We start from the raw sequence: 26,182 nt of genomic DNA, 5'->3' as shown, positions 1-26,182 counted from the left end.
TGGGTCAGTGCTCCACTGAACATCTTCCAGGCCATTTCCTCAGAGAAGAATATAGATGTAACCATCCTAACAAAGGTTTATGTGACAAAGGCAAGGCTTCTAGAATGCACTTCTTAGGGTATCTAATTTTCATCCAATAGTTTAGAGTTCTTAATTGAGCTAAGCTGCTCATATTTATCAGTCTGGGTTTGAAGTACATGAGTCCTGCCTTCTGACTTCCATCATAGAAATAGTTAGAATTTTAAAAACTCCTTAAAAAGTAATTAGGAATCTTTTTGTTTTTTGGGTGGACCATATGGCCAGCACCCTAGAGCTCTGCTCCATACAAAAAAAAGAACTCTACCTTATAGCTATAGATCTTTATTGCTGCCAAAACTGCTCCTCTGTCCATGTTATTGTAAAAGGAATAAGCCTATACCTCAGGCTTCTAAATGCTATAGCATTTACATATCCAGTGTGCCTATTCCAGCTCAGACTTTTGATTAAATACATTCCAAGGCATTAAAAAAAAAAAGGTACCATCTCTAGTTTCCTTTCCTGTGAAACCAAACCCATTTCCTCCTCCCCTTCCCAAAAATCAATACCTCAGGTTAGCTGCAATGCTTTGCAATCTATTTGAAGGTGCGATAACTGCTGAAAAGCATCTGGTAACCTTTAGAGGCCTATTTGGGATTGTGACATTATTAATGAGTCATCTAATGTGTAAATACCTAGTGGAGGAAAGGATGGTCACAGGAACTGGTTGTGTAAGAAGAAATCATATCAAACCAGTTTAATTTATTTTTATGAGGTAACTAGGTTGGTGGCTAGTGGGAACACCAGGGATATAATATACTTGTACATTTAGTAAGGCTATATCAAATACCAATTACATCATAATATAGTCCTGCATTACATTGTACTAATTAAACTGAAGACAAATAAACTGGATATAATTATAGTGTGGTAGATACATAGCTGACTAAATCATTAAAAGCAGAAATTACCTATAAAAGGATTGGTATCAGAATGGCAAGAGGTTTCAAACTGGGTTCCCCAGGGGTCTGGTCTGGGCTCAATATTTGCTGATCAAGTTTGCAGATTATGTGAAACTAGGGCTAGGGACAGACATTACTCATAAACCAATTTAAGTGATCAGAAACTGGTTTAAACCTGTACATAAACCAGTTTCAAAATGGCTGACACTTAAGTCTACATTCAACCAGTTTTAACTGATTTGGATCAAACTGGTTTATGAAATGTCTCTCCCAGACCCCTTCCTGGTTTAAATTAAACCAGAGTCCCCCATCATCCCAGGGCTGGGCTGGGCTAGGTACTATGCCTCAGAGAACAGGCTGGGCCCACCCCTCTCCTCCCTAGCCAGAGCTCTGGGGAGACTCCAGGTACAGCAGAGTCTGCCTGGCTTCCCTCACTACTGTCTGCTCAAGCAGGGATTCCCTCCTCCCATCTTCCACAACACAAGCCCCATGGACTTTCAGCATGTGGTATGCTAGCTAATGCTGTGTGTGTGTCCATCCAATTTCACTGGGACAAGCAGACAGGACAAAGGCAGACAGAACAGTATCTGCTTAGGACTTTTAGGAGCTAATAAACAGGGCAGCTGGTAAGGTTCCCCGGAAAAATGCTGTTTAAGAAGAACTTGAACTAATGAGAGATGCTTTTGTTTTGCTGATAGTTTTATCAGCCCCACTGCTGGGTTGCAGCCCTGTCAGGTTTGCAGTCAGGGAGAGGGAGATTGAAAAGTTCAGTATCATCTACAGATGCATGCACTGCAACCCCACCCCCACTCCTTTGCCTCAGAGTGCAACACTCCTGTCCTTTGAGCAATGAGTGGTGGAGGGAGGGGAGCTTGAGACAGAGACAGTGCAGGCAGGGTGAACCCCTCCCTAATCAGAGAGCATCCTACCAGGGCCTGTCCCCCCTTCCACTCAGCACTGTGGAATGGAAGGGAGGGCTACTCTAGAGGCCCCTTGGTTCTAGCCTGAGCCACTGCAGGCATGTGCCAGCATTTCTGAAATGAAGAGGGAATGTCTATCCAGATCCAGATCAGTTCAAGTGTTGCCAGTTAAACTATCCTGCAAAGATTGAATCAATTCAGGCTCAGGCTTTTTGAATGCCTGTCTCTAGCCTAGGAGTGCTTGGAAATATTTGGAAGGATAGCATTACAATTCAAAAGAATCTTGACAAATTGAAGAATCAGACACAAGATAACAATGAAATACAAAAACAAATGTACATGCTACCATGAAGTAGGAAAAAAACAAATGCACATATACAGATGAGAGATGACTGACTAGGCTGTAGCATTGTTGAGGACAATTTGTGGGTTTTGGTGATCACAGGCTTTCTATAAATTAGTAAAATGATATAGTACCCAGAGAGACAAATAACAGTTCTGTCTGCATTAGTGACATGGATTGTGATAGTCCTATTCAGATACTGTTTAGGCTTCAACTACAGGATTGTGTGTTGTTTTGGGCCCTACAATTTTAGAAAGATGTAGAGAAACTTAAGATGATCCAGAACTAGGTGATAAAGATGATAAAGAGGCTCAAATGCAAACCACATAAGGAAAGTTTGAGAGAATCAGATATATTTAGTTTGATGACAAAAGAAATTAAAGAGCAACATGTTTTCAAATATTAGAAAATATGCCAGAATAAAGGGAGAATAACTTTTCTATATGACTTTTGAGGTACCTTCCAACACTATAATTCTATGAATATTAGGGCTGTCAAATAATTACATTTTTTTTATTGTGATTAGTTGCATGATTAAAATAATTAGTCACAATTAATTGTGATTTTAATCACAGAGGTAAAAACTCAAAATTATGCTAAAAAACCCTCAAAATTATACAAGTATGGTTGGGGGTGGGTGTGAGGTATGTGTGTGTGGGGGGAAATTTGTGAAGTTGTGGGGGGCTATGGGAGGGAGGTTGGAGCCTGGGCAGGGGGGTACCCATATGCCCTGGCAGCAGCAGGGTTGTGGGGGCTGTGGCTTGGGAGTGAGGCGCAGAGGAATGGCGGGGGCATATCACTGCTTCCCACACAATTATTACCCCCTCCCCCAGAGGTGTCCTTTTTGTTATTCTGCAAATATGGTAACCCTACAGGAATGCAGCCCAGTGGCACATAGAGCAGTGCCCAGCAGATAAGTCTGTGGAGGGCGGGGGTGGGGAGAGAGAGAAAATGGGTGAGGGGTGGATAGAGGCCCCCACATTGAGGGAGGGAGTGGGGCAGGGGCAGGTCATGGGATGGAGCCATGAGTAGTTCATCCAGGGGTGTCTGGCTGCTATGAGCACCCAGAGGGAAACCATGGGTGTATGTGTCCCCCAGATTTGTGCACAACGTGGAGACAGACTACCTACTGCAGGCTAGGACTCTGCGCCCTGCTGCCTTTGCCCCAGAAGCCACGTGCTGGCCACACCACATGTGCACTGCTTGCCTGGCAGCGGTAGACACAACATGGTGTCACATGGTTCTCACGGCAAAGGCAGCAGGGCGCAGAGCCCTGGTCCACAGCAGGCAGCCCAGCCTGTCCCCCAAGCAAAAATCCAGGGGACACACGTCCCCCATGCCTTCTCCAGGGGTGTTCATAGCACCCCCTCCCCATGCCCCTGGATGAGCCACTCGCAGTTCCATCCCGACCCCGGGGTGCCATTCACCCCAACCCCTGCTCCTGCCCCAGTCCCTCCCTCAGCATGGGGGTCTCGATCTCCCACCCCTGCCCCTTACATGCTGGGTGCTCCTTTATATGCCACTGGGCTTCATTCCTGGCTGCATGCATGCTGTGGCTGCTCTTGTGTGTCTGCCTTCCTGCTGCAGAAGCCTGAAGCCCACATCTGGGATGCCCTGCAAGCCTCTGCACTGCCACAGCTGCTCCACTAGGTGGCTGGGAGGTGGCGGTGATGGTGGGGGAGTGGATCCAGGGTGCAGGCTCCAAAACCATGGATGTAATTAACACATTAAAAATTAATGCAAGAACCAATTAACACATTAATCGTGCACATTAACAGCGATTAATTGATAGCCCTAAGAGTGCATTATCAACTAAAAATATAAGCAGATATTCAGATTTCCAGTTACATGTAAATCTCCATGAAAATTCCCTATGGATGCTTATTTAAACAGTCACAATTCAAGTATCTAGTAAATATGCTGCTTATTTCCTTCTGTAAATCACAGAAGCAAACTCTGCTAGCAATTATGTGTGTAAAATTCTCCTTGGAATCAACAAGAATTGAGGCTATGTTACTGAAAGCAGAATTTGGATCATAATCCTGTGTTTATGGCTTTACCACCTGCTGCAGTGGAAAATAATATGATGTTACAAGCAGGGGATTGTAATTTTGGATGAAGAATAAACCGAAAGAACAGCTAATGTATTTGTCTGTGTATTATTGCTTATATTTTAAAAAGGGAAATAGATCCTTGGTGTTTTGTTCCTTAGTCACCATCATTAAGGTAAAGATGTACCTCACACTTCTTAACAGAATGGATCCTTCCTGCCCCCAGGGAAGGTATTGTTTCCATTTTACTGATGAGCAGCATAGGGTAGACTGTGAGACTTCTCCAGGTCACAAAAGAAGAAAGTGGAAGAACTTATTTCTGGATTCCCAGTTCTCTGGCCTTTTCCATTGCCTTTACATGCTCAAAATTGACATACACTGCTACATTTGTTATTACTCCTATTGCAAGTATGAGAAAGTTTGGTCTCTTACACTAGGTATGCCTTGGGTTTAAAATGTTACTGAAGAAACGACACAAATGTAACCTTTACCTGAAATTTCTTTTTATGTAATTTACTAGTTTTCATTGGACATTGTAGCTGGCCTGATGTACTTTTCTTTTTAGAAGTTCCTTGTTTCATCTCCTTGTGACAAGTTATTTAGCAGAATTAGCATTTTCATTGGAATTTGACATGGCCATACTGTGAGTGCTTCTGCTATGGAATCAAATTTGTGACCTCTGGGCTGTCAGCCACATGCCTTGCTAGCCATACTACTCTAGCCCCACTTTAAAAAGTAATTTGTTGATATTTAGGATATCATACTTTGTTTTATTGATTATCTGATGTGTATTATCAGCAAAATAAAAAACCCTAATACGATAGGTGAATAATCAGGTGAATAATACTCAATAATTACTCAGCTGAATAATCAGAATTATACAAGGTGTCTTGATCATAAAAGCATATGGTATAGCATACAAGTATTGGGACAGTGGATGAAAACTGCCTGATTCCCATTACAAAGAAGCATGATGTTTCATCTTTTAAACACTGAGTACTGTTGTCAAATGCTTGGCATGATCATCAGAGAATATATCAAAACAGTATATCGGAATAAATGCAGTTTTTATTGTTTACATTTCTGGGTAAAATCAATATATTCTACAGAGGAACAAAGCTGAATTACAGATCCAGACAACTGTTTCAGTATCTCCCTCTTTTGCCTGCAGTGAATCTGAGGGAGCCATTCTGAATTCATTTATGCTAGAAGAAGTGCCAGCCAAAATTAAGGCAGTGGTATAGAAAAAACATTTTGTGAAACAGACAGGAGGATGGAAGTTGGTGAGGAATATAGAGAACACAGTTCTACAAGCCATTTCATGGTACAGCTATAACCTCCAAACTGCAGTGGTGCTGTTACAATTAGTTAATGATATATGAACTTTCTTGGGAATGAGACACAGGTTACTGGAGGTCTCTTTCACTTACATGTGCTAGAATAGATCTGGCACTGCATGCTTATGCTCCAAAATTAAATTCCTATACTCCTTAGAGAAAACCAAGAAAGTCAGAGGAAGGACAAAGAAGGTTTAAAAGTGAAGGGACCGGAACAATCTACTGCTTTCTCCTATGCACCATAGATATGGAAGGGTAGAAATATGACGGGACCACTCCCATCCCATCCCAACCCCCCTCCCCCCAGCTCAGAAAAAGCAGTAGTATTTGATCTAGTTTTCCTTCACATTATGTTTTGGTATCTACAGTTATATAAATAATATAGGAAAGGCTGTCCATTCTCTTCCATGCACTACATTTTGATTATGGAGCGCTATCCTGGAGGTGTATTTAGAGGGGGTGAAATGGTGTGGTCACACCCCTCCCCCTTTTATTCATGCTGAAGCAGCAGCTTATAGAGACTTTCAAAAGTCTCTGAATTAGGTAAGATTCCTACCTCCCCCCATTCTTCTCCCTGCTTGAAGGCATACTCCCTCCCCTCCTGCTCCCCCTCACCCCAATGCACTGCTATTGCTGTCTCCAGCTAACCCAAGGGTGAGAGAGTTGGGCTTGAAGGGGACAGCAGCAGAACAAGCAGGTTCCTCCTCCCTAACCAGTACCCCAGGGTGTTTCCTGCCAGTCCTGGAAGCAGTGATAGGGAGGGGGAACTGACCTGCTGCCCTGGCTGATCCTCGGTACCTGCACAGTGCAGCCTTGGCTGGAGAGGCTCTAAAGCTACAGCTTCCCCCTGGACAACTGCTGACAGAAGTACCCCTGGGCAGGAGAAGAGGAGAGTTGCCACTGAGCATAGGGAGGAAAGAAGGAGGTGCCAAGAATTGGGGGAGATTCTTACCTGTTTCAGGAATTTAAGTAAAAATTTCTGACTGCTGCTACCTCAGGGTGAGAATAGGAAGCTGGGAGCAAGTGGTTCTCCCACACTCCCCATTACAACATCCTGGATATGCCTATGGACTTTTCCTACCTGTTTACAGAGACAATTGGTTGGGAGACTGCTCCCTTCTTGAACTTCAGCTACTGAATGGTACAGAGAGTTGTTATGCCTCCCCTTGTGGGAATGTGATACACTTGTTGGTTTCTTTCCCCTTTAATCAAAACAAAAGTCATCGAGTTTAGAAAATACACACACGTTTATTTTTTAGACATGGAATATTATAACAGTTAAACAACTAAACCAAAAATAAATGGTTCTTACTCCCACATACATAAACCCAGAGCCTGATTCAACTCCCATGGTGTCCAATGGAAAGACCCCCTGAGTAGACTCAACTCTTGATATATTTTCCCCCCAAATCCAGGCCTTTTTCAAATCTTGGGCAGCATATTATAAAATAAGTTTTGGCAAAAGAAAGCCATAGTTAAAGAGTACCTGGTACACGTGGAAAAAGCAGAGAAACCTATAAGGCTGAAAATACAGCACTAGCAACTTTTGGAGGAGCTACTGAAGCTATAAAGCGTAGTACAGCTGAGTGGATGGTTCATGTCCTTTCGTTATTTTTACTGTTCCTATGATGAATAATTTTATATTTTGTGTTTCTGCTTTTTCTACCCAACTATGTTATACAGCTTAAATATATTTATATTCAAGCTTTGGCCTAAGGCTTCATTTTCTTGTGGCTATGAGATGCCTCATATGCTTTCTCTAATATTTTAGTTCCAGCAATCACATTACTTTAACATACTAGTAATAAGTCTGTGACAATGCTGATGAGTATCATAATCAAGAGTTATAGTTGCATTTCAAGGACCCCAGTTTCCAGTTTCTGCCACACATTTCCAGCACTGTCAATGTGACATGTAAAAAAATGTAGTAGAAATAGTCTCAGAAACTCAGAAACACCTGATTAAATTTAAACCTACAGAATAGTAAATGGTTTGTAAAAAATATTTATTGAAAATCAGTATTCATAGGGTGACATGAAAGAATTAAGAAGCCCCAGTAACTAAGTTAGTATGCAAGTAAAATACATGGTGGGCCCTTTAAGACTTAGATAGCTGGCTGGTAGCTCTGCCTTCCTGGTGACCATAAAGGCCGAGAAGGAAAATCAGTCTTATCCCAGAAACTGGAGGAATAGAGGCTCCCCAGCCAGCTGGTGTGGTGGCCCTAAATGAGGAAAGATTTTTCCCAGTCCGAGTCTGTGTTGAAGACTCCAAGAGAACAGAGATTTCTGTCCACCAGAGAAAAGTGAGACCCCAAAACAATAGCTCCTATGAGACTATTGACTCTGGGGCACTGGTATAGAAAGACCCAGGAACTTTAGAGCTTGGTTGTTATAGTAGGGCCTACTCAGATGATAGTCACAGCTGTGCAGGGCCTTGGACTGGAACTCAGTGGATTTGGGTCTGCTCTAATGCACAATCTCAGTCCCCCCCCCGGATCCAACAGACATTCACTATTGGGTTGGGGGAATCAAGCTCCACTTTGGAGCCTATCCAAGAGGAGCTGCCTGTCTGCAGCCTCTTTCCCCTAGCCCTGCACCCCCCACCTTCCCAGCTCTGATGCTTTCTGCAGGATGGGAGGGGAGAGAAGGTAAGGGAAAGATCCCTGAGCTGGGGTTTGCCCAGCCCGAGCTGGAGGAGAAGAGGAATGGGGGGACACCACTTCCCTCCAGCTCAGGCTGGACAAACTCCAGGCCAGCTCCCTCCTCTCCCTTCTCCCCCCTCCCATCCTGCAGACAGGACAAAGTGTAGGGCTGTGCTGCATCAGCCCAGCCCTGACTGAGCAGGAACAGATAGAAGTTAATGAAAGTGCTTCACTTGGGAGCACCTTTATTTGAACCCTCATTACATGTGGGTTAATTTGTCATCCCATTGGGAACTTTTAAAATGCTCTGCAGCTGTACACTTCTGTCAGGGCACTTTCAAGGGGCTGATTGCATGACAAATGTCACTTCTGTCAGTGACCCTTGTCATCTTTTTCTTTTAGTGAGAAACAAAACACCCAATTAACATCAGTACTGCTATGTTAAGCACTACACAATAAACATTTGAAACTATCATGGTTCCCCCACATAAATCTAAGGTATCCAGTACTACTGATAAGATAGAGAGCCAGATAAAATAGGCAGCTGTAAAAGTCTTCCTGACTGCACCACTTACTACCAGAAAATTCGTCATAACTTCTTGCTTTGAGCATCTGACCCAGAATCTAAAATCCCTTTTTATTAAAACCATGCTGCTTTGATTCTTCACAAATAACTGTCTGAGATTTCACAACTCACCAGACACAAATCCAAAACAGAAGTGAGACTTGTACTATACCTCAAATGTGAGATCTAGACTGGAAATCCAGTAGAAATTCACACTGGATGAGATCATCTTTTGAATGAGATATAAAACTGACAACGACAATTTACTGATGGCAATCATTAAACATCCTGTGACTTTATGAAACAGAAAGAAGCCTAACCTATCCATCTTCTAATAAATTCCAGTACAGGCAAATTAGGTTCTGCTTACCTTGCCATGTCAGACCTCATGTGCAAAACATCTGCAGTATCACAACAGCCCTTAACAGCAAGTGTCTGAGATTCAGATTAGATTAAAAGAGCTAAAAAAACCAATTTTGCTGGTGCCTTATGCTTTCCCCCACCCCCCTTTAAAGGACTCCCATTCACATAATAAACAGGTCTGACTCACCTTAGTTTCTGAGATAAATTTAGGTGATATTGGTGCATGCTTTAAAACTGTATCCATACCTAGCATATCATAATAATATGTGCTGGCTGTAAAATGGAAGGTCCATTTCATGGAAAATGTTGCAATTTCAGTTTTTACTTATCCTAAAATCAGCATAGCAAATGTTGAAATTCTTCACGATATCAAAATGCCAAAGAAAAATAATGGAACAATAGACTATAATACATTTTAAACAATATTATACCAACAGCGGTCACAAGCTTTTTTGATCAGATAGGAAGTTACCTAGTAACTTCAATGGATCATTGCACATAAGGGAGTATTGAGGGAATGTTAGAGTGAGACACTCCCTTTTCTAGAAAAAGAAATACAAATCCCTTCAAATGACAGATACATTGGTGCAGGCGGTGAGTAAGTGTATGGGAAATACATGGTGATGCTAGAGGAGAAGGATGGAGATCCTTGCTTCTCCCACAGGTACCCAAGACTATCTTGTGGTCAAGATAAGGCAGCTACATACAAATGACTGCAGCACTCTTAAAATGGTGCTCACATTACTAGAGACAGAGGGAATGGGAGCAGTGCCTTCACTTCAGGCAGCAGCACCCATTGATGCTGGAGGTAACCAAAGGTCCCCTCTTTGAGCTGTGAGTGCCTCCATACCATCCAGCACTGTCCACCCCCACATCTTCACTTCTTCATGTGTTCAAGTTCAGAATTTCCCTCCCAATAATACTGTGGCAATGTTCAAGGCAGGGAATATGTTGAAAGCTTTCTGTTTGCTCAGTTGTCTAAAGTGTAGAATCAAGCATGAGGGATGCTAATTACTCATCTGTAACAGTACACAGTTTGTCTAAAATGTTACTGGAGGTGGTTGTTTTCAAATCTACATATGCACAGCATGGCATGGTGTCAGCAGGAAGTATATGTGTTGCCAGCGTTGCTGCTGCTCTCTCTGCTGCTTACCCAGCAGGCCATAACAGATGGACAGTCAGTTGTTTGAACACTGTCCCATATGTCGCTGATCAGGTGCACCTCACACAGTTAGACAGGCCATAGCGTGATGCACTTCTCAGCGTACTGCAAAAAGCTAGAACTGCCTTTTTAGCTAGGAATCTGTCCCCTGGAAGGAGCGGCAGTCACTAGTTATTTTAACTCCATACCCCTCGTGGGGGAAAGGGAGGATGGCTAGCATCTTCTCACATTTTCAGGAAAATTTCATTGTCATTGTTGCTTGCACCCATAGTTTTGCCTGCTCGGAAAAGTCTGTGTTAACAGCTGTTAAGTGATGCTGTTAGACTTAGAGGAAATCACAGAAATCATCCATGCTGTCAAATCATGCTCTGTAGCCCCAGTGCCTGCTTGCTTTTCTCCGGAGCTAAGCTTTTCATGGTATGTTTGCTTTTTACTCTGTAGCTGTGGTCCACGTGCTGTAGCAGTCTGATGTCCCCACCCTTCTGCATTTGCTGCCCAGATTGACTGTATATCTGCTTTCATGGCAAATGGCTGTTGTTGCACCTCCAGCATAATATCTGAAGTAATTCCAAACTCAAGAGTGTAGTCGTCTGCCTTTGGCAGGGGATTGGAGAACTTAATGGTTGTTTCTGAAATAAATGCAATGTGAAATCATTGCTGAATTTTCCCTCTGAAACATTGTCTAGCACAGATGAAGTCATCTTTTTCCCAGGAGGGAGTCATACTTTAGAACCACATACTTTCCACAGGTGATAGCCGCTGCATATTAGCCTGCACTGGTGGTGGCTCTAGAAAAGCAAATTCATGGGACGTTGGACTAAACCAGTGGTTCTCAACCTTTTTAGACTCAAGGCAAAACTTTTCAAATTAGCAGCACCCTACTTAAATATTTAATGCAAATATATCATGCATATATAATAAACATTCTCGTTGTTTTTAAGAAATATGTTAGTAATTGATTGCACATTATGATTGTATTATGTTCACCCCACCACACCTCGAACCTCCTGCAGAACCAGAATGGGAAGTGGCTGTGGTAGGAATGTGTGCTCTTGCCATAGGTCTTCCCAGTCTGACCCTGCAGGGTCTCTCCCAGAAACAGAGGTGCACAGGGAATATGGAACTCACTCCGGTTTCAGGAGGCACATTGGAGCCACACTGAGAAGTAGCTTGGCCCTTGGTGAGTGTTCTGGGGCCTCTCCATCTTGATTAAAGTTTCACTGAAACCAATACATTTCTTAAAAAAGGATACTTTAGCACTTCTCTACAAAAAAGTTTTATCAAAGTCCTGGTCAGCTTTAGCAGAAGCTGATCCAAACTGTGAGATGCACACTGCATTAATGGTATTTCATTGCAGACTGGCACCTTCTTCTCTGACATAATGAATGTCTTGATCACATTCATGAGATTCCCAAAAGTGTATTTTTTCTAAATTATGTATTTCACAATGTTAAATTATCTTCAAACATAAGTATGAAGAATGTAGGTCCCTATTAAAGTATTAAATATGCTTAGGAAGACTAGGATTGCACTCTTTTTTCCCCAGCACTGTGGAACAAGCAGTATATAAACACAGTTTCTTCCTTGAGTTTATAAAAGCTCTATTAAATGTGATTTAAGTCCATTAATTGGAAAATCATTAGGAACATAGAAATTGCAGGACTTTATCAGATGAATGGTGTCCTGTCTTTGACACAAGCCTACGCTGCTGCTGTAGAGGAAAGTAAGATAATTTGTAGTAGTCAGATGTGGAACAAATTCCCTATACAATAAATTCATATTTTCTATGGAACATAGCTCTCGATGTATTTCTTTTGAATGGATATAAATCATTTTATCCTAGAGTTACTGAAAAATTACTTCAATATAGCAATAATGATATACCACTAGTTTAACAGAAAGGAGAACAGAGGGAGCGGGGTGGAAAGAATCAGCCTATAAGCAATGAAACCTATGCAACAAATTGGAGTACTGGAAAAGCTAATACTAAGTACATCCTAAGTAAATTCTGGAAAAAAAAAATACCACTTCATAGTATACAGCCTTCTGGGTAAATTCAGGGCTTGAGTAGTTGAGTGAAGGCAAGGGAGTAACAGTTTGTATGAATCAGGCCCTTCAGGCAACTTCACGAAATTAATAGCACTCAGAAGAATTCATAACTAGTTCAGAATTGTAAATTTGTTTTCCAGAATTGTAGAAAAATAGAGATGAAAGGAACCTCAAGAAGCTATCTACTCAAATCCAAATTTTGTTTAATCAGTATTTTTAAAAAATCAGTGACAGAGATCCTAATTAAAAGCTGTCCAGATAATCTGTTCAGTACCTTAGCACCGTCCTAGTTTGAAAGCTTTTTTTTCTAATATCTAACATAAATCTTTTTTGTTTCAGTTTAAACCCATTATTTCTTGTACTGTACTGACCCAAGTAGACAAAGAACAATTGGTTATCCTCCTTATAATAGCCATTTTTGTATTGCAGGTAGTCAGATTATGTTTTTTAGACCTCTAAATATTTGTGTTACTCTCCTCAGGATTATTTTTAATTCATTCAGCATGGACAAAACTTGACACCAGGGCCCCTTCAATGCTAAACAAAGTAGAAGAATCACTCTTATGACTTTATGTAATAATCCCTCTCATTATGTTCTGAGCTTTTTTTTGCAGCAATATTACACAGTTGACTCATTCAGCTGGGGATCCCGTATAAGCCCAGGTCCTTTTCTGCACTATTGTATCTAGCCAGTAGTTACCCTTTTTGTATTTATACATTTAATTTTTCCTTCTCAACTGTGGTCCTTGGCATTTCCCCTTACTTGATTTCATCCTTCTTATATCAGACAATTTTTGTCAATTTTATCAAGGTTATTTTGAATCTTAATCCTGTCCTCTACAGTGCTTACAATTCTACCCAGCTTGCTGTCATCTGCAAATTTAATAAATGTATGCTCAATTCCACATTTCAAGCTATTAATGAAAATATTGAACAGTACTGTACTAGGACAAACTCCTGGGAGAAAACTCCACTTGATACCAATCTGTCCCAATTTGTCATTGAACTATTTATGGAATCTTAGCGCATGATTATCAACCACTTAAACATCCAGCATAAAAGCAATATCATCAAAACTGCTCATAGAATAATAGAAAACTAGGATTGGAAGGGATCTCGGGAGATCATCTAATCCCACACCCTGCTGAAAGCAGGACTACTGCCAACTATATCATCCCAACCAAAGCTTTGTCTACCCAGGTCGTAAAAACCTCTGAGGATGGTAATTCTATAAACTCTCTGGATAGCCTGGACTAGTGCTTTACTATTCTCCTAGCCATGTTATTCACATTACACTTTTACCAGTATACATGATTAGAAACTAATCCATAGCCACAACAGAATAAAAGTTCAGCACACAAAACCTGGTTTAAAAATAACAGAATTTGGTCTAAGATTTGCTCCCTGCCTTATCCCACACTAAAAGGCAAATATGTGTTCTGTTTGCTACCAATCTAAAGTATGCCACTTACAGAAAACAGCGTAACTTAGATCAATTCCACCTTGCACATTTTGAATATCTGCACCTAACCCTAGCATCAGGAGGAGGCACAACCTGAGCCAGAGTGGGCAAGGAGTGCCTCGCCATGGTGGTGTGGAGCTCCCAACAGTGGCACTGAGCTTTCTTGCCCAGCCCTACTCTGCCCTGCCATGCCAAGTCCTGCCTGCTGGGCTGTGGAGGACCCAGAGGGAGGACAGCAGGGCAGGAAGTCTGAACCCACAATGGGCAGCCTGCACCCATACACCTCCCATGGGCAGGGTGCCTCGCCAGGGCGGTGCAGGGTTGGCAGCAGCAAGGAGCTTCCTCACCTGGCCTCACTCTGCTCTGCCACCCTGGGTCCCATCCACTGGGCTGGAGGGCAGCAGGGACAAGGAGCATGAATCCACATCAGGCAGCCCTCCCCTGCCCTGCACACAGATCTGGGGGCATATGCATCCTTGCCCCCCCTGGAGTGCACACACTTGTTAGAAATGCACAGCTTGCATCTTGCTCCTGATAAGAAAGAAATACTGTCCAAGGCTCCTCTCCCCCATCCTCCTTAAACTTTCGCATACTGATTACAGAGACTGGAATTTAGCTGTATGGCCTTGGAGTATAAACTTTTGAACTCTTGTAGCACTGAGCATGCTTAATAAGCTGTTGCATATTTACCTCTCTGCCCCGTATACTTAAATAGCTAATTATACTATACATGTGATGTATGTGATGATGTAGTTACATGTATGTTTGTATGAAACGGAAGTAAGCTGCAGGAACTCCTGTGTCTGCACACGTGCCCAGAAGAGAGAAGATAAAAAACCACTTGCAAATGCAATTGGGGCCAGAGGTGATTTGAGCTTCAAAGCTCCACTCTCTGACCTTTGTTTGCAAACAAATACATCCTTTTGTGCTGACTGATGTCTGTGTGTCTGTGATCTCTGCGTTGCCTCCAGGGAAACGAACCCCCTTTGTGCAACACACTGGTGGGGAGCCAGCCCCTCCCCCTACTCCCTGGACTAGTTGCCCATGGTCCCATCCTTCTCTCTGCCTGGGCTCTGCAGCCACACATGGCCCCAGGCCTTAAGCCCTATGCACCGCTCTGGCTGGGCAGCAGCTTCAGCCCCACCCCTGCCCAAAGGCCTCCCTCCATCCCTATGGGGGCCTCAATCCCCCGTTTACCCTGACAGATCAATCTGCAGGAACTGCTGTCCAGGCTGCCTGGCATCTATGTGCATGTGTGAGAGAGTGCACATGAACATGGCGCCTCCTACCTGACCACCCTTCTCCTGCTCCCCCCAGCCCTTGCAGACTGGAACTCTCCCAGCCTGCAAAGAGCTCTTTACAGAAGTGGAAATCCATGTGTTTCTCTGTTAAAATGAAAAATTCAAATTTTTTCTCATTTTTCCATGGGAAATGGAAAACCGGGATCCTGGGTCATGATATGTCATATCTCTCTTGTAAATGGATGCATGTGATATTAAACAGCTTTATTTTTAGAGGACAAGCTAACGTTTTTCTTAATTTCACTTTTAGTGGGTTTACAAGCACAAAGAATCATTTAAACTTCTAGTTACTCTTATGTTAGTGGAAAAATCATGTAGCATTGGATATTTCATGCAGTTCTGAGTAAAATCATAAACTTCTCCTCGGCTACTTGAATGCTTCAGGAATGATACACATTTGAAGTTTGTAAAGGAAAAAAAGTCAATTAAATTTACTCAATCTTGGGTTATTAGATTAATTTGTCAAATTTTGCCTCTACATTATACATTTCAGTTTTAATTGGGGGTAAGGATAGGAACATATTCAAAATCCAGCTATTTCACTTAAGGTGAAATGAAGGTGTTATGGCACAAATAATTTTACTAGCCCTATTTTTCAAAAAAACCTATGAAAAATTATTCAAGTTTACTTCTAAAAAAATTCAAGGAATATTTTGGCCATTATATAATTGTTAATGGGTTTATCCACCCATATACCCATATCCCTCCCATCCTTTATCTTCTCCACCAGAAGAAACACAACTTCATTGGGAAGTGCATAGGGTAATTAAAGTGAAATCATCCTTTGTCAAGTTTTTTCTGTTTCAAGCCTGTTGGCTGTGTAAGCTTTCTAGGGAATATTTACTTAAAAAAAAAAAAGACCTGCATTTTACAAACAGCATGAAGACTAGACACATCAAAATAAAGAATCGTCCCCTTGTGATCTGCTTGGTCAAAGCATTTATGGAAAAAGATACAACTCTTATTAAGATGTTCATTATATATGTTTTAAAGATAGTTGTCCCTCTCAACAGCCTAACTACATTTTGTTAAACATAATACAGATTTATAAAGCAGGCACAGCTTTATTTTTAACATCATAATGAGGTTCAGTCTACTAGAAGCTAGGAACAAGTTGTAAAACTAGTGTCCATATTCAGGTTCTGATTAAGGAATGTTTGAAATGAGAATTTTGATTCAATCTAATTTCTAGTGATTTGCCTTTTAAATTACTGTAAATTGAGATTAGTTCCACTGAAATTATTGCCAGGGCAAGTAAGCAAAGTCAGGCCTCCCATTTTCAAGAATGGTATCTGGGTGTTTTGTTAAAAAATAAATGTCCATAATCTTAGTTTAAACCTGCTATGGCAATAGAAATTGCCATAGGAGAACCGAGTTCTTTCTTAGCCAGTCTTGATAGCAGTTGATTCAGAAGAAGAGCACCCAATAAGGGTAGAGAAAAAAATTGTAAGAAGTCAGTAGCCACTTAGGACTTTGCATTTTTAATTATGCTGCACAATACAGCTGAGCAGTTCTGTTTCTGTTCAGAAGAGGTTGATGGTAAACATTAATGGCAGCCAGTTGAATACAATATTTACATTTTCTACTCACTATTTTAACCTAAGATTTTTTTGCAGTAAATCAGACTAACTGCTTTTGCAACATTTAAGTCACAGAAAGAACAGCATCCTTGGTAAAAGTTACATCATATAAAAAGAATGCCAGAAATGAACAGTAAAAGACTATGCCCCAAGATATTAATAATGACAAGGAAACAAAGACCAAACAAATTTCAATAATAATATTGAAGTAAAGAATGTTACTCTGCCTGTCATGTAATTAAAAGTTCCCTTCAATATGTGAATACCTTTTTGACAAGGCTCAAAAGAAATCTGACATATTCCCTCCTGCTCAACCTTTCATAAAAATATCTTCACACAGGATCTAACTCCAGAATAAAGTAAGATCTTCCATGCTGTCTCTCTTCACCTTTGACATTTTCTCAGTGGCAGATTAACATTAATGAAATCCATTTTTTTCAAAAGCTTCTATAAATCCTCGTTGATTGCAGAGGTCATGAAATGCAGAAAAGAAATTGTTTATTTCATGGCACAGCAGACAGATAAACAGAGCCCAATTTGGACAAGATTCAGGAAAGCATTTAAGCCAGTCTCAATTCAGGAAAGCAGCTGGGACCTGATTCAGGAAATGGACAGCATTTGAGCACGTACTTGATTTAAATATTAAGACACAATGAAGTAAATTAAGTCAGTGGAACCTGTAGTGATCACCAGGTTCAGTAAATACAGGCAGGTATTCACGTATGAAAACTAAATAAAATGTAGTGTGGAGCAGCAGGAAAATTTTCACACCCTTTGTCTTTCTGAGGGACCATCTTTTAATTCCCAACTCTTCTAAATTAGTGAGCATCTCTAACATATAACTTTTATCACTACAGGACCTAAACAAATTGTCTTTTGCTGCTTATTACTCTGTTTCAGGTGAACTATTTCTATTTCTAGCAACCCCTTCTTACAATAGCATCATCTATTCCTTTTCCATGACATGAGACCCTTCCAACCTGCTTTTGAAAGCTTTAGTCAAATAACTAGCCCTATTTGTTTTAGTCATGCAATCTTTGTGCATAAGACTGAAATTCTAAGCCACTCTCCACTGTGAACCATTTTCTGTTTGCTTGCAAATTGCTCAAAACCCAAGCGGTGCCTTCTAAAATTACATGATGGTAATGTATTACCTAGTCACAAGTGAATAGCAGGTAAAATCTTAATCTGCTAGAACATTATTACTTGTGTAGAGGTGCTGTTTTTCTGTATTGTGTTTCCATAGCAAATAATTGCCTATGTAACTGTCAGTAAGAAACATATACACTGCCCATAAAAAGTATAGTGTGCTTTCACAAACTCCAGAAATGAGTGTCAAGCATCTCTTTCGCTATTATAACAGATATTCTTGAAACTTTTCTTGCTGCAAGGAAATTTCTCTTTCCGCTACTACTTGGTTTTCTATTTGGACAAAGAATGCCTATTTTCAATCTGATTGATTCGATTATAGTTTTTAAATCCAGAACAGCTCATTTAGTATGCCCTCATCCTGTGTATTACAGACCATAACATTTCACCAAGGTTTCCTTGCATCTGGTTCAATAATTACTGACTCCAAGGTGAACATGGGCCGACAATGCGAGATCACGGTTAGCAGGGCTAACCGGACCTTGTCGTGCATCCACAGGTGCATCTCAAGTACAGCTAGGGAGGCGATCCTCCCCCTCTGTGCGACACTGGTCAGGCCACAGCTGGAGTACTGCGTCCAGTTCTGGGTGCCACATTTCAGGAGGGATGTGGACAACATTGAAAGGGTCCAGAGGAGGGCCACCCTCATGATCCGGGGACATCAGGGCAGACCCTACATTGAAAGACTGTGGGACCTAAACCTGTTCAGCCTTCACAAGAGAAGACTGAGGGGGGACCTGGTGACTGTCTATAAACTCACTAGGGGGGACCAGAAGGGTTTGGGGGAGACACTGTTTCCCCTAGTTCCCCCTGGCATAACAAGGAATGATGGACACAAATTATTGGAGAGTAGGTTTAGATTAGACATCTGCAAGGACTACTTCACAGTTAGGGCGGCTAGGAGCTGGAACCAACTTCCTAGGGAAGTGGTGCTGGCTCCTACCCTGGGGATCTTTAAGAAGAGGCTTGATGCCTACCTGGCTGGACTCATTTGAGTCCAGTTTTTTTTCTCCCGTCCAGGCGGGGGGTCAGACTTGAAGATCTACAAGGTCCCTTCCAACCCTACTTTTATGATTCTATGAATTTAATTAAAGCAGTGGTGGTGCTCAACCTTCCAGTCCTATGGATGGGGCCAGTCCACAGGCCAGATCCAATGTAGGGTTGATGGATGGGGTCAGGCTGCTGGTGAAATCCATCACAAGCCTTTGCACCAGCACAGTCTGACTGTGGTTCAACCCTGCAATCCAGTATATTGGTTGTGTCATCCAGCCTAGGTGCTCCCCACTTGTCCAGAAATTTGGTAGCAGAGAAACAGCGGCAGCACTGGCAACGCATAGGGAAGGTATGGGGGTGGGGTACATGCCCTCCTTGAGAAGAGTGCTTGTGCCCCCCCCCTACAGCAAGGCTGCAGGGGAGGGCTGGAGAGCACTAGTGCCTCTCCTGAAATTAGCTTTGCCAGTGGCATGTTGGCAGTCAAAGTGCCAGCAGCAGAAATGGCACCACTTCTGCTGGCACTATATGCCACTGGCACGCTTGTCCTCTGGGAAACCCTCTCACCCAGGGACCCCCATGCCCCCAGTTGTGCCCTGCTGGTGCCCTGCCAGACTCAGGAGGCACCAGTTGTCCATGACTGGCAGTATTAGTTGCTACAACTCTGGAAGCCAGGGCAATTAATGCCATCACCACATCCGCACCACCAAAATTCTGTACCAGATGACACAGACCCATAATCCACACTGGGTCTGCAGACCAGAGGTTACATACCACTAAATTAAAGTGCATCTTAAAGAAAGGCATTCAGACTTGATTTTCAAAATGAATGTAATGTTCATAAATGTTTGATCTCCATGTCAGTTGTGTGCAGCGGTAAAAAATATAGAAGCAAATTATGGAGCTGAGAAAATAAAGTTGTTCTTTAAGGATAAAGTAATAATAATCAGTTAGGAGAAGAGAGGCAATCATCAGAAGCAGCACGCATTTTACTAGGTCAAACATACCTTAGCCATGACCCAAAGGGATTATTTGCAGGGATAAGTTCAGTTTTCTTTGGCTTTTGGACTCCAACTGCCAAGAGAGTCAGTTAATTCTGAAAGCAGTGAAAGATTTTGTGATTTGGATGCTTTGAGAGACTGGAATGAGATGATTAAATCTGTTCACATAGTTTAAATCTTCTGTTATTAGATCTGTTGATTTCATCCTCTTCAACTGTAATTCAGGGCTCCTAAGAATTTGGCAGTTCAGTATTTTGAGAGGGGGGTGAATTACTGTCAGTGTTCTGGTCTAAATTGTCCATTAGACAAGGCTGTCAGTTGCCTTATTTATGTATAATCAGTTACCTAAGCACAAAGTGATTGCAAAGTGATTACTCATCTGACTGATCACATTTTCGTCATTGTTGTGTTCACTTTGCACTAGTGTAAATGACTACATGAGGTGCATGCGGTACAATGGAGAATCAGGCTGACCGATTGCAGTGGGACTTTTGACTGAGAACTTCAAGATTTGACTGTCTGTGGTTTCTACCACCAGCCTTTTCTCTTCCCTGTGTTTTGTCCCTTCTGCCTTCTTTGTTTTATCTTGCAACTTAAACCAAAACCCCTTTGTCTCAGATCAAATGGCTGAGGCTGTTATAATTTCAGATACTTTTAGTCTTTTAGATTTCACAGTGGTTTTCATTGTACTTCTAAGGCTAAACACAGATGTTAGATTTCTCCCAGGACAATTCCTTTTATTCTGAGATCCTACAGACATACAAGCACATTGCCCCACTTTAAATACCAGTGAGGTACCTGCGAAGAACCAAGGGCACAGACAGAAATGACATTTTTTTTACCCAATCTGGCCACAGAAAAAAGACTATAGCCATGACCAGACACAAGTGTATGGCTGCAGACCACTTCAAAAATGGCCATTTGGGTGAAAATCTTAACCCTCATAAAGGTTCATATGAAGACATTTCAAAACATAGAGTCTTCTGTAACATGTGTCTGCCTGCCTGCCAGTCTCCAAGCTCTTTTCAGAAGGGTGGGGGGAGAGATGGGGAAGAGAGGTGAGGAAATTTGGTCTAGAGTTTTTTCAGTCCCCGTTGGAGGATGTGACAGGCATGTTGAAGCCTTCTTGAGGTCGTGGAAGGAGGCTCCAGTTCATTCACCACACCCTACAGGCCTAGCTGGGGAACCCCTAGCATAAGCTCCCTCTGCTCCACTTCCCCCCTGCCATTCTGATAACAGCGATAGACTGGGAGGGAGGAGGGGCCATTGCTAGGGGAAACCAACTAAAGGCTTGCAGCCAGCAGCTAGATTCCCCTTCCCCCTGGAACCAACAGTGAACTTCTGTTTGATCCAGGGGATCGTTGTAACTCAGAACGCTTCCGTAAAGCATTCTCAATTACATCAGGGAACTTGTATTTCTATCTGTACCCCAAGATAACACTTTTTTCCCCCCAGGACAGTTGGGGCTAACTGCTCTTTAATCTGTGTATGTAAAAACTGCCCCTGAACCTTTTTTATGTGTCAAAACCCAGGACAGTCTGACTTGGGACAAATCTAAAGCCAGTTTTTCCCCTAGGAGCTCATGTGGCTTAGCTGTAAACAATAAGCCCATACTTAAGAAAGGCCAGTCCTGTTATTTTCAATGTACCACCATCCCTCACAATGTATTATATGTTCATATGGCAGCATAAATATCCCCTTTTTTGGACAGATGCTATGTCCTAAGACACAGAATAGATTCATGTAGTTTTGTGTGTTGTCTCCAGTTTCCCACAGATTGCACTCAAGTAGGAAGGCTAATTAGGATACTTACTAGTTAACAAATTATGTTTAATGACTAGTACAAGGTTCAACCAATAATTTGAACACAAAAATATTTCTTTCATTTTGGTTTCCGTTATCATTGTTTGTTTATTTGTTTTAAATACAATGCTCCACTGGCTTAGATTAAATTTTTTAACTAAATACCATGGTTATAACCAAATTTTGCCTAGTGCCCACTGTAACAGGATACACCTCCAGGCGTAGCTGTGACACCTTTGGGTGCCTTGGCAGTACCTATCTCCCTACCCCAGCCCCCCAATCTGGCTTCTCTCTCCCACTTGTCACACCTTGATGTTATAGCTACTATGTTGTTTAGGAAGCATCTAACAAAAGCTGCCTTGCCTCCCCTCCGTCTCCAGCTACCGACCTGCCTGGGTAGTGTGGGGATGCCCTTCTCTCCCTCTATCTTTGTCTGGGGTGTCAACACACTCCTAGGCCTCCACCTGGCAGAGGCAGCCACCCAACTATCTCTCCAAGACCACCACAAAAATATTAGGAAAGGGTTAACACAAAATAAAAACATAGAAGAAAATTAATGAGATACTGAGCACTCTGCAGCCTCTCTACCTACTCTCACAACTGGCTCTGTCTACCAGGTCCTACTAACCTCTGAGGAGAGGCTCAGGGACCTGAACCTGTTCAGCCTCCACAAGAGAAGGCTGAGGGGGGATCTAGTGGCCTGTTACAAACTAGTCAGGGGGGACCATCAGGCATTGGGGGAGTCCCTGTTCCCCCAAGTGCTACCAGGAGTGACTAGAAATAACAGTCACAAGCTAGCAGAGGGTAAATTCAGATTAGACATCAGGAGGCGCTACTTCACTGTCAAGGTGGCTAGGATCTGGAACCAACTACTAAGTGAAGTGGTGCTGGCTCCTACCTTGGGGTCTCTAAGACAAGGCTAAACAAACACCTTGCTGGGGTTATTTGACCCCAGTACTCTTTGCTGCCATGGCAGGGGTCAGACTTGATGATCTCCTCAGGTCCCTTCTGACCCTGCAAACTATGAAACACCTGAGCAGAGGAAGCAGCAGACAGAAAAAAAGACCCTCATTGGGTCAACATAAACTACCCCAGCCCACCACATGCACTCGTTTAACTCCCTAGGAGTACCTGAACCATCCTTAGACCTCCAGGTGCACTCAGTTCACAGGGCCCATCGAAGGTATAACTGTCCTCCATGTTCTACCTGTCTCCACATCTCCTTTCCAAGGGTCTTTCCAGACTCAAAACAACAGAAAAGTGCTGTCCTCTACATTCTGTGGACTGCCACTTGGTATGTCAGCAGAGACTTCTCCTCCTGAACAACCCTACTCCAACACTGAAAATATTCCCCTAACCACTCTCCCTTCAGGCAGGGTTTTTATCCCAGTTAACCCCTCCCCCTAAGTCAGCTGACTAAGTGCTGCCAATCCCCTGCCTTCCCTTCCTGTGATTGTTTCAGTAGCCACTTACCTGCTCTGAGCTTGCCAGGCCTCTTCAAGGGGTTCCTGCCTTTATCTGGAGCCAGCAACTTGTTCTCCCTATTTATCACTTGGTGTTTTTTCTAGCCACTAGTACCTCTGACCCTCTGGATGGGCTGTCAGTGCTTCCCCCTCTGCAGAGAGTCATCCCTCTCCCTTAAGCTACAAAACTTCTAGCCCTAAAGTGGGGCTGCTGCTTTCCTTCACCTGGCCCTCTCTTCCCCATAAGACAACGAGTGTTCCCTGTTGCACTACTCCATTTAATTGGCTAAACTCTGGAGGAATGTATCCAAGAGACAGAGAAAAAATCCTCTCATTCTAATACTGCCAAATAACTTGGTAACCTGTACTGCAGCATTACTCAGCCTGTCTTTAAGGGCTGAGGACTTAGTAGCACTCTTGTGCACTCCTTCCGACATCTTGTCCCCTATATCTGTTTTTTTTCTGTTGAATCAAACTATAGTTCTGACTTTCTTCACTTGTAGGAACAGATGGGTTGGGCTTCCAAATACAGAGAGAAATGGCAGAGAGGGAGAGCAGGGCGAAAGAGAATGATATTGGGGAAAGACAAAAAACATTTACTTCTTGGTCTTAAATTCCTGGATGCAGTCAGCCAAATCCACACTGTCCTAATTTCACTCAGCCATTGCATCTTTAGTCAAAGACACTGGTCTTTTCTTAGCTTTGTTGGTTAACTTAACCCCAACAAATCATAAGGCAAGCCCTGAACAAATCGATGCCTGTCCATTGAGATGTGGTCTCAGAATCCTTAAGATCTGTTTCCAGTTCTGTGAATCTTTTTGAGGAAAATTTCATGGTCTGGGATTTAATTTACCCATTGGTAAAATGAATACAGTGTATCATGACTGTGTATACTCATAAGAGAGAGAGAGTGTTGGTCAGGGCTGAGAAAGAGTGTCTGATAGCTCTGTGTCTGTGTGTTCACATGAATAAAGCACCCTTTTTATAAAGGTCTCAGTGGACTTAATCCACAACATGAAATTGTACCAGGAGTGGTTAAAAAGAAGTGATGTATTCCATGGAGTAAACTTTAAGAGAAAAAATAAAGAAAAGACAAGAATGAAGCAACTACAGGCTCCAACCAAAATGAAACTCACTAGACATGTTGTAGAGAACTGGAAAAGGTTTGAGAAATAATTCAACCTGCAAGTGAAGCCGCTGAGAAATGACCAAAAGGTAGATATTTTCTTGAATATAGCAGCCTTTGTGGGTTGGCATGCATATAACATAGCTAAGCAAAGCAGGCTAATTATGAGGCAGTGCTCAAAAAGTTTCAGAAATATGAGAACTTATGAAAGATATCAGTTCCATATTAGGTCACAGAAAGAGGGATAACCCTTTGGGGAACTTGAAAAGGATCTTTGACTGCTGAGTCAATCCTGCAGTTTTTGAGAACTCAGACTCCATGATTAGAGATCAGATCACAATAGGAATCAGAGACATGCAACTCAGGAAAAAATTGTAAAAGGATCCTGACCTCAAGCTGGAAAAAGCAATCAGCATGTGCAAGCATCAGAAATCTTCTAGACTAGAATGGAGTGTTTGGAAGGAAAGCTAAATACTGAAATTGTTGACAAAATAATAAATCCTCCCAGAACCGAACTGATGGCCCTGACAAACATGTAACTCCCTGCTGTAACTCATGGCACTTAACAGAAAGTTAAACACAAACACAAATGTTCACTGTTGTGTTGTGGGGGGTGGGGGGGAGGGAATCAAGCTCCACTCAAGATCGGGCCCAGGGCCAGAATCAAGCACATCCAGTGGAGAAGCCCTCTACCTGCAGCCTCTCTGCCCTAAACCAAACCCCTACCTCACCCTGCACTGTCTGCACAATGGGAGGAGGGAGAAGGGAGCGGATGAATCTCTGGGCTAAGATTTGTCCAGCCTGAGCTGAAGGGTGAGTGGAATGGGGGGAGGTATGAGGCGGAAGAACTCCCATCCACCTGCCCCACACCCTCCCCACCCCCAGTCAGGTTGGGCAAACCCCGTCCTGAAACTCCCTCCCCTCCCTTCTCCCCCCTCCTGTCTTCCAGATGGCACCAGGGGCAGGGCTGGGCTGAAGCAGCCTAGCTCAAATCTTACCCAGAAGCAGATGGAAGTTAATGAAGGTGCCTCACTTTAGAGCACCTTAATCTGAACCCTCATTAGATAATTCTAATGTAATCAGGCAATTTTAAAGTGTGATCATCAGGGATCTGGGTATTCCATCCAACATGGAAAAATGTGATGAAACACAGAATTTCTCATTTTAAGGAGAAAAATCCAGATTTTCTCCTTTAAAGGGGAAAAAACACAGGAAAGGGTGGGTTTCCTCTTCCAGGATGGCAGAGTTCCAGTCTGCAAGGGGCTGAGGGGGCGGGAGAAAGGTGATCAGCAGCGCATGCACATGGCCTCCAGGCAGCCTGGAAAGCAACTTCTGTCAGTAAGTCTGGCAGTGGGGGAAGGAAGGGAGGTGGAAATTGAGGCCCCCATAGTGAGGGAGGAAGAGACTCAGGCAGGGCTGGGGCTGGGGTTGCTGCCCAACTGGGGCAGTACATGGGACTTGGGGCCCAGGCCCAGAATGTGTGGCTGAAGGGCCCAGGCATGGAGTAGAACAGGGCCACAAGCAGATCATGCAAGGGGTGGCGTGGGAGGACTGGCTTCTCACCACTGCATGCACTCCTGGAGATGGCATGGGGGGCCCATTCCCCCCAGATTTGTGCACAGGGCAGGGCTGGGTGCAGGCTGCTCACTGTTGGCTTGGGCTCTCTGTCTGCTTCTCTCTTCCCTAATGCTCTCCCCCTGGGGCCTCTGGGGCCCAGTGAGACCCATGAGACCCAGGGAGGACTATTCTGTAGTTGCTCGGGGATGTAGGGGGGCAGTTAGGAAGGCCAAGGCAGAGATGGAACTGGGACTAGCTTCCTAGATTAAGGACAATAAGAAGTCTTTTTTTAAATATGTAGGGGGTAAAAAGAAGGTCCCGGGTAATGTGGGGCCCTTGCAG

This window comes from Crocodylus porosus, unplaced genomic scaffold (assembly GCF_001723895.1).
Source record: "Crocodylus porosus isolate Cpor-Errol unplaced genomic scaffold, CroPor_comp1, whole genome shotgun sequence".
NCBI lineage: Eukaryota > Metazoa > Chordata > Crocodylia > Crocodylidae > Crocodylus > Crocodylus porosus.
Note: the sequence above shows the minus strand (reverse complement) of the source record.